Raw genomic sequence first — 10,522 nt, forward strand, 5'->3', positions numbered from 1 at the left:
AGCAACTGGAAATCCATATAATACAGAAAAAAATAAACCTGAACTACTATTTGCCACAGTGAGAAAAGATAATTCAAGATAGATCATAGGCTTAAACATAAAGGCTAAAATAATAAATCTTCTAAAAGAACTCATGAAAGAATATCTTTGTTAACTTAAGGTCCGCAAAATTTTCTTAGGCAGGACACAAAAAGCACTAACAAAAAAAGAAAACAAAAGATAAATTCATCTTCATCAAAATGGAAAAGTTCTGTTCCTTAAAATACACAATTAAGAAAGTGAATAGTTAACTCATAGACTTGGAAAACATTTGCTGTACATATATATGACAAAGGACTCATATCTAGAATATATATTCTAGATATATATTCTACATATATATTCTATATATATATAAAACTCTTACAAATAAAAATTTGAAAAGCCCAATAGCCAAAATAATAAATAAATGTCACAAAATAATACATATATATAAAGGTCAACATAAAAAGATGCTCAACATCATTAGTTATTAGGAAAATGTAAAATAAAATCATAATGAGACACCACATCACATCCACTTAAGAAGCTATAATTTCAAAAACTGGCAATATGAAGTGTTGGTGAGGATATGGGGCAACTGAAACTCATACATTGCTATTAGAGTTAGAAATGTTACAACTACTTTGGAGAACAGTTGGCAGCTTCTTAAAAAGTTAAACATTTATGCTGTGACCAGAAATTGTATTCTTAGGTGCTTACCCAAGGAAAATCTTTCATGCAAAAAGACTTGCACAAAAATATTCAAAGCAGTTTTATTCATAATTACCAAAAACTAAAAACAACCCTAATGGCCATCAATAGGAGAATGGATAAACAAATTGTGGAATACTACTCATCAATAAAGTGAACTACTAATACACATACAAAACAGGGATAAATCTTAAAAACATGATATTAAGAAAAAAATGCCAGAAATTGATTGTCTTGGGTGGGGAGGGGTTTTAACCAGAAAGGTACATGAAGGGACTTTCTGGGGCAATAAAAATATTTCACATCTTGTTTGGAGTAGTGGTTACACAGATGTATACAAGTGTTCAAAACTTATCTCACTGAACATCTGGATCTGTGTTTATTTTAATGTTAAGTATACCACATAAACACATAAACACATGCACACACACACACTCACACATTCTGTTCATCCTGTTGGCTAAAATAAGCCAGATACAAAATAATACATACCGTATGGTTCAATTTATACAAAGTTCTAAACCAGAATTAATTTGTGGTGATAGAAATCAGAAATGGTTGCTATGGGAATGGGGTGAAGAGTGACTGGAAACGGACTCAGGACAACTTTCGGGGATATCACTATGGTATATATCTTGACTGGAGTGATGGTTACACAACTTTATATGCCAAACTCATTGATCTTTGTGTGTCAACTTGGCTGGAACACAATGCCCGGATAGTCAGTCAAACATTGTTTTAGTTGTTTCCATGAGGGTGTTTTTTGGGTGAAATTGACATTTAAATCAGTGGACTTTGAGTAAAGCAGATTGTCCTCCATAATGTAGATGGGCCTCATCCAATCAGTTGAAGTCCTTAATAGAACAAAGAATGACCTCCCCAAGCAAGAAGGAACTCTGCCAGCAGACAGCCTTTGAACTTGAATTGCAACTTGGCTCTTCCCTGGGTCTCCAGCCTACCAGCCCACCCTGCAGGTTTTGGACATGCCAGCCTCCATAATCACATGAGTCAATTCCTTTATTTATTTTTTATTTTTTTTTTGTGAGGAAGATCAGCCCTGTGCTAACATCTGCCAATCCTCCTCTTTTTTTACTGAGGAAGACTGGCCCTGGGCTAACATCCATGCCCATCTTCTGCCACTTTATATGGGATGCCGCCAAAGCATGGCCTGCCAAGCAGTGCGTTGGTGCATGCCCGGGATCCGAACTGGCGAACCCCGGGTTGCCGCAGCAGAGCGCATGCACTTAACGACTTGCACCACCGGGCCGGACCCCCAATTCCTTTAAATAAATCTGTTTATATATATACGTCTTATTGGTTCTGTTTCTCTAGAGAACCCTGACTAATATAACTCTTATACTGAAAATCTGCACATTTTATTACACGTTAATTTTATTATAATTAAAAAAAGAGATGAGGGAGAATCAAGAGTGTACCAGGGGAAGCATATCTTTCTCATTTTCAGATACGAACAAGAAAGTATATAGCCCCAATTTCTGCTGGTGTCCGTTACATAACTGTTTTAATTCAGTCAGGTTGCTATAACAAAATACCACACACTGGGTGTCTTGTCAACAATAAAAATTTATTGCTCATGGTTCTGGAGTCTGGAAAGTCCCAGATCAAGGCACCAGCATGGTCATATTTTGGTGAGGTCCCTTTCCTGGTTCATAGCTGGTACCTTCTTGCTGTGTCCTCACGTGGTGGAAGGGGCTAGGGAGCTCTGTGGGGTCTCTTTTATAAGAGCACTAATCCCATTCATGAGGGCTCCATCCTCATGACCTAATCACCTCCCAAAGTCCTCACCTCCTAAAACCATCATCTTGGGGGGTTAGGATTTCAACATAGAATTTGGGGGGTGGGGAGACACAAACATTCAGATCATAGAAGTATGGGGAGCAGCCTTAGGGTAAAGTCAATCTATGGAAGAGTGTGAGAAGAAAAGAATCTGAGTCCGGAAGACACTGTGGGGTGAAGCACTAAGGAAGCCTGCCCTATGTCTAGACATACTGATGTGTGAGCTGATAATGTCCCTGGTTGTTTGAAGTGGGCATTTATCTTTCACTTTGGCTTGCCAGCATGCAACCTCTTTCCTATGTTAGGAGTGCCCCGCTTTATGAACAGACCACTTCTCACCAGAGAAGCTGAAAATGTCAGATGCTGACCTTCTCATTCTCCCTTGAAGTTAGGGTGCGACATGATCTAGACTCCACCAAACAGATGCATTAACACATATGAATCAGAATCTAGTGATGAATCATGAAGTTTCGTGAAGTGGAAGCAGAGGCTGAGCAGTTTTGTTCTGCGGGTTTTCACCAGTGACCACTGTGTTCAATTTCCAGAAACAGCAGTAGCCCTGGTTCTAGTAGTAACATCCCATGTCTAGTGTAGGTGACACTTGCGACGTATGTATCCTGTGGTGGCAGGAGTTATATTGCTACCAGAATGACTGTGTGGGTAGATTTCGGTATTGCTCCTGGATTTGACAGCTCCATATCTAAGTTTCCAGCAACCTCCACCAAGATTCTAACTACCTAATATCCTTTTTTTTTAATATCCTTTTTTTCCTTTGTGAAATTTTTGTTGTACATTATTGTTTGTCAGTCACCATATAAGTGCATCCCTCCACTCCTTGTGCCCACCCCCCACCTCCCTAGCCCCTGGTAACCACCAAACCGTTCTATCTGTCCGTGTGTTGATTTATCTTCCACATATGAGTGAAATCATGCACTGTTTATCTTTTCTGTCTGGCTTATTTCGCTTAACGTAATACCCTCCAGTTCCATCAATGTTGCTGCAAATGGGACGATTTTGTCTGTTTTTATGGCTGGGTAGTAATCCATGGTATATATATACCACATCTTCTTTACCCAATCATCAGTTGAGGGACACTTGGGTTTCTTCCATGTCTTGGCTATAGTGAATAGTGCTGTGATGAATATAGGGGTGCATAAGCCTCTTTGGATTGCTGATTTCAGGTTCGTTGGGTAGATACCCAGTAGTGAGATAGCTGGATGATAAGGTATTTCTATTTTTAATTTCTTAAGGAATCTCCATACTGTTTTCCATAGAGGCTGCACCAGTTTGCATTCCCACCAGCAGTGGATTAGGGTTCCCGTTTCGCCACAGCCTCTCCAGCATTTGTTGTTTTTTGTCTTGGTGATTATAGCCATTCTAACGGGTGTAAGATGACATCTTAGTGTGGTTTTGATTTGCATGATGATTAGTGATATTGAGCATCTTTTCATGTGCCTATTGGCCATCTGTATATCTTCTTTGGAGATGTGTCTGTTCATTCCCTCTGCCCATTTTTTGATCGGGTTGTTTGTTTTTTTGTTGTTCAGTTGTGTGCGTTCTTTATATATTATGGAGATTAATCCCTTGTTGGATATATGGTTTGCAAACACTTTTTCCCAGCTGGTGGGTTCCCTATTCATTTTGATCCTGGTTTCATTTGCCTTGTAGAAGCTCTTTAATCTGATGAAGTCCCACTTGTTTATTTTTTCTTTTGTTTCCCTTGTCTGAGTAGACATGGAATTTGAAAAGATCCCTTTATGGCTGATGATGAGTAGTTTACTACCTATATTTTCCTCCAGGAGTTTTATAGTTTCAGGTCTCGCCTTCAGGTCTTTGATCCATTTTGAGTTAATTTTTGTGTATGGTGAAAGAAGATGGTCTATTTCCATTCTTTTGCAAGTGGCTGTCCTGTTTTCCCAGCACCATTGATTGAAGAGACTTTCCTTTCTCCACTGTATGTCCTCAGCTCCTTTGTCAAAGATTAGCTGCCCGTAGATGTGAGGTTTTATTTCTGGACTTTCAATTCTGTTCCATTGATCTGCGTGTCTGTTTTTGTACCAGTACCGTGTTGTTTTAATTACTATCACTTTGTAGTATGTTTTGAAGTCAGGGATTGTGATGCCTCCAGCTTTGTTCTTCTTTTTCAGGATGGCTTTAGCTATACGGGGTCTTTTGTTGTCTCATATGAATGTTAGTATTCTTTGTTCTATTTCTGTGAAGAATGTCCTTGGGATTCTGATTGGGATTGCATTGAATCTGTAGATTACTTACGTAGTATGGACATTTTAACTATCTTTATTCTTCCAATCCAAGTGCATGGAATATTTTTCCATTTCTTTATGTCATCATTGATTTCACTCAATAATGTCTTATAGTTTTCATTGTAGAGTTCTTTCACTTCCTTGGTTAAATTTATTCCTAGATATTTTATTCTTTTTGTTGCAATTGTAAATGGGATTGTCTTTTTGAGTTCTCTTTCTGTTAGTTCGTTGTTAGTATATAGAAATGCAACTGATTTCTGTAAGTTGATTTTGTACCCTGCAACTTGGCTGTAGTTGTTGATTATTTCTAATAGTTTTCCAATGGATTCTTTATAGTTTTCTATATATAAGATCATGTCATCTGCAAACAGTGAGAGTTTCACTTCTTCGTTGCCTATTTGGATTCCTTTTATTCCTTTTTCTTGCCTAATTGCTCTGGCCAGAACCTCCAGTACTGTGTTGAATAAGAGTGGCGAGAGTGGGCACCCTTGTCTTGTCCCTGTTTTCAGAGGGATGGCTTTCAGAGTTTCCCCATTGAGTATGATGTTGGCTGTGGGTTTGTCATATATGGCCTTTATTATGTAAAGGTACTTTCCTTCTATACCCATTTTGTTGAGGGTTTTTATCATAAATGGATGTTGGATCTTGTCAAAAGCCTTCTCTGCATCTATTGAGATGATCATATGGTTTTTATTCCTGATTTTGTTAATGTGGTGTATCACATTGAGTGATTTGCTGATGTTGAACCATCTCTGTGTCCCTGGTATAAATCCCACTTGATCATGGTATATGATCTTCTTAATGTATTGCTGTATTTGGTTTGCCAATATTTTGTTGAGGATTTTTGCATCTATGTTCATCAGGGATATTTGTCTGTAGTTTTCCTTCTTAGTCTTTGTCTGGTTTTGGTATCAGGGTGATGTTGGCCTCATAGAATGTGCTGGGAAGTGTTCCATCTTCCTCTATTTTTTGGAATAGTTTGAGAAGGATAGGTATTAAGTCTTCTTTGAATGTTTGGTAAAATTCTCCAGAAAAGCCATCTGGTCCTGGACTTTTATTTTTTGGGAGGTTTTTGATTACTGTTTCAATCTCTTTACTTGTGATTGGTCTATCCAGGTTCTCTATTTCTTCTTGATTCAGTTTGGGGAGGTAGTATGAGTCTGAGAATTTATGCATTCCTTCTAGATTGTCCAATTTGTTGGCATATAGTTTTTCATAGTATTCTCTTATAATCTTTTGTATTTCTGTGGTATCTGTTGTAATTTCTCCTTTTTCATTTCTAATTTTATTTATTTGAGCCTTCTCTCTTTTATTCTTGGTGAGTCTGGCTAAGGGTTTGTCAATTTTATTTATCTTCTCAAAGAACCAGCTCTTTGTTTCCTTGATCCTTTCTACTGATTTTTTTATTTCAATTTCATTTATTTCTGCTCTGATTTTTATTATTTCCCTCCTTCTGCTGACTTTAAGCTTTGTTTGTTCTCTTTCTAATTCTGTTAGGCATAGTTTGAGGTTGCTTATTTGGGCTTTTTCTTGTTTGTTAAGGTGGGCCTGTATTGCTATGAGTTTCCCTCTTAGGATTGCTTTTGCTGCATCCCATTTGAGTTGATATGGTGTATTTTCATTTTCATTTGTCTCCAGATATGCTTTGATTTCTCCTTTAATTTCATCAATGATCCATTGGTTGTTTAGTAGCATGTTGTTGAGTCTCCACAGCTTTGTCACTTTCCCGGTTTTTTTCTTGTAGTTGATTTCTACTTTATGGCATTATTGTCAGAAAAGATGTTTGTTATGATTTCAATCTTCTTAAATTTATATAAGCATGCTTTGTTTCCCAACATATGGTCTATTCTCGAGAATGTTCCATGTGTGCTTGAGAAGAATGTGTAATCTGCTGTGTTTGGATGGAGTGTTCTCTATATTATCTGTTAAGTCCATCTCATCAAGTTTTTCGTTTAAGTCCATTATTTCCTTATTGATTTTCTGTCTGGGTGATCTGTCCATTGGTGAGAGTGGGGTGTTAAGATCCCCTACTATTATTGTGTTGTTGTTAATATCTCCTTTTAGATTTGTTAATAGTTGCTTTATGTACCTTGGTGCTCCTGTATTGGGTGCATATAAATTTAAAAGTGATATGTCTTCCTGGTGGAGTGTCCCTTTTATCATTATATATTGCCCCTCTTTGTCTCTCATTACCTGCTGTATCTTGAAGTCCACTTTGTCTGATATAAGTGTGGCAACACCTGCTTTCTTTTGTTTGCCTTTAGCTTGGAGTATTGTCTTCCATCCTTTCACTCTGAGTCTGTGTTTGTCCTTAGAGCTGAGATGTATTTCCTGGAGGCAGCATATTGTTGGGTCTTGTTTTTTAATCCATCCCACCTCTCTGTGTCTTTCGATTGGAGAGTTTAGTCCATTTACATTTAGGGTGATTATTGATATATGGGGGCTTGTTGTTGTTATTATTTTATCGCTCTTTTTCCTGTTCTTTTGCCTTTCTGTTTTTTCTCGTCCTGTGTGTTTCAGACTACCAATTCAGTTTGGTAGTTCTGTATGGGGGTTCTCTTAGTTTTCTCTTTCTTTATCGTGTGTGATTCTGTTCTGATTATTTGGTTAGTGGTTACCATGAGGTTTGTATAAAAAATCTTGCGGATGTGATAGTCCATTTTTTGATGGCCTCTTATTCCCTTAGACTAAGTCAATCCGATCCCTTTCCTCTTCCTCTTCTAAGTTATTGTTGTCACATCTTATTCTTTCTTGTGTTGTGAGTTCATGTTTAACATGATGAGGTTATATTTATTTTTGGTGCTTACCTTCCCTTGATCTTTGGTTTTATAATTAAGTGTTTGCTAATCTATTTTGATAGAGGATTGCAATTTTTCTGGTTTTGTTGACCTATTTTCCTCCTTGTTCAAAACTTTGAATCCCCTTTCTCTTTTTTTCCTCAGGGATGAGGGCCTTCTTGAGCACTTCTTGTAGTGGGGGTCTTGTGGCAATGAACTCCCTTAGCTTTTGTTCATCTGGGATAATTATTCTCTCTCCATCATATCTGAAGGATATTTTTGCTGGATAGAGTATTCTTGGCTGAAAGGTTTTGTCCTTCAGAATTTTGAATATATCATTCCACTCTGTCCTAGCCTGTAAAGTTTCTGTCGAGAAATCGGCTGAGAGCCTGATAGGAAATCCTTTGTATGTTATTTTTGTTTTTGTCTAGCTGCCCTTAATATTTTTTCTTTGTCATTGACTTTTGCCAGCTTTACTACTATATGCCTTGGAGAGGGTCTTTTCGTGTTGATATATTTAGGAGATCTATTGATTTCATTCACTGGTATTTCCAGCTCCTTCCCCAGGTTTGGGAAGTTCTCAGCTATTATTTCTTTGAACAAGTTCTCTGCTCCTTTTTCCGTCTCTTCTCCCTCTGGAACACCTATAATCCTTTTGTTGGATTTCCTAATTGAGTTGGATATTTCTTGGAGAGTTTCTTCATTTCTTTGTAGTCTTAGTTCTCTTTCCTCCTCCATCTGGAGCATTTCTGCATTGCTGTCCTCAATATTGCTAATTCTTTTCTCCATATTGTCAGCTCTGATGCTTAAGGCTTTCAGATTTGTCTTTTTCTCCTGTATTGTGTTTTTCATCTCTAAGATTTCTGATTGGTTTTTTTTTTTATAGTTTCAATCTCTTTTGTGAAGAGACTCCTGATTTCATTGAATTGTCTCTGTGTTTTCTTGTATTTCGTTAAACTTTTTTATGATGGCTATTTTGAATTCTCTGTTATTAAAGTTATACATTTCTGTGCTTCCTGGGTTGACTTCTGGGTGCTTGTCATTTTCCTTTTGGTCTGGAGATTTAATATATTTTTGCATAGTGCCTGTCGGTGTTGGCTTACTTTTCTTCATAGTGAAAATATATGGTCGCAGTTTCCTCTTGCTGCCACTGGATAGGGGTCAAGGGCTGTGTATTCTGACCCTGCTCAATCCATGGGCACTCTCATTGGCCCCTGGCTGATCTGAAGTGTGGCTGAGTGGAGGCTGCTGGGGGTGAAGAGTGGGAACAGCTGGAGCTGGAGCGTGGGAACAGCTGGGACTGGAGCGCAGCTAGGCTGAAGCAGCTGGGACTCAGGTGCCTGTGAGTTGAAGCAGCTGCAGCTGAAGTGCCGCTGGGCGGAAGAAGCAGGAGCTGGAGGGCCACTGGGCCGAAGAAGCTGGAACTGGAGTGTGCTGGGCTGAAGAAGGAGGAGCTGGAGCTCTGCTGGGCCAAAGAAGCTGGAGTTGGAGTGTGGTGGGCTGAAGTTGCTGGAGCCAAGTTAGCTGGAGCTTGAGCACAGGCCAAGCTGAAGCAGCTGGAGCCAGGGGGAGGGGCAAGTCAAGCCAAAGGAGCTGGGGGGGGGCATGGTCCAGTTGATGCAGCTGGGGCCATGGTTTGGTCCAGCCAGGGCAGCTGGGGCTGTGGCTCGGTGGGGCCTGCGCTGCTGCTGCCTCTGGTGTGGGGGTGCAGGCTCGACCCACCGCTGGTCGGCCCGAGCACCTGGGGGCCACTGCCTCTGGGGACGAGGCTGAGCTGAAGCACCACTGTGCTGAAGCGCCGGTCAGGTGGGCCAGGTGGGGGAGGGGTGCTTACTTTCGCCTTCTCAATCTCAGAGGTTTCTCACCTCGCTATTGCTTTCTGCTCTCCTGAGGGGCTAGCTTGTTAAAGTACCCTTGCAAGGGTTCCGCTCCCTCATAGGGGGATCCCCACGGGCTGTGAGGGGTCTTGGAGACTGCCGATTTTCACCGGCGAGCCGCCCCTCCCCCCACCCCCCGAGAGCTGCATGGTCTCAGTCTCTGGGTCGCAGTCCTTAGGGAAGGAAGGGAGCTCCTCTTACCTCCTTCTACTTACTCTGGGGATTCCAGCACCTCAGTCCTCGAGTGTACGGCTGCCTGGATGCCTCAGACGTCCCCTGTGTTGTGTGAATAGCTTCTGTTGGGATATGAATGTCCTTTTTGTTGTGTCTTAGAAGGGGAGAGTTCACTGGGGGAAGCTCACTCCGCCATGATGCTGACATCACTCGTCCCCCAATATCCTTTTAATAAATTGCTTTTTCTGTTTAAATTTGTTTGAATTGGCTTCAGTTGCTTGACACTAAATACCAATTGAAATTTTATTGAAGCTCTCTTAAGTAGCATTCTCTGTTAATTGCAGCTAAAAGTATCCTAAGTGTTCCCCAGTCCTAGGCTTTCTCAGTTATCTACTGTCACAATAATGCTCTGCAGCCAACAACTCAGTGGATTAAAACAACAATTATTTATTCTTGCTCACTTGTCTGTGGGTTACCTGAGAATCAGCTGATCTAGGCTGTGTTCAGCTGACCTTGGCTCCAAAATGTTAGGTTGGATTTAACTCAGCTCCATGCATCTCTCATTCTCCTTGGATCACCCAGTGTTTGTCTTCCTATGGAAATGACAGCCGTCAAGGAGGCAAGACTAACTGTGCAATTATAATTCAAGCTTTCTCATGTTAGGTCTACTAATATCCCAATGGCCAAGTCCCAAGACCAAGTCCAACATCAATGATGCAGGGAAATATATACTCTAGAGAGATGAACTATAAAGTACATGGCAATGAGCATGAATAGAGAGAGGGATAAAGAATCGGGAACAATAATGAAATCTACTACATCAACCCACACCACTCCCCAATTGCCCCCAAAATCAACATGTTAGCTAACAGCTGGTGATGGTATAATAGTTTCTGTTTTATAG

The sequence above is a fragment of the Ceratotherium simum genome, chromosome 15 (genome assembly GCF_057802395.1).
Source record: "Ceratotherium simum simum isolate JZ-2026a chromosome 15, ASM5780239v1, whole genome shotgun sequence".
NCBI classification, from domain to species: Eukaryota; Metazoa; Chordata; class Mammalia; order Perissodactyla; family Rhinocerotidae; genus Ceratotherium; species Ceratotherium simum.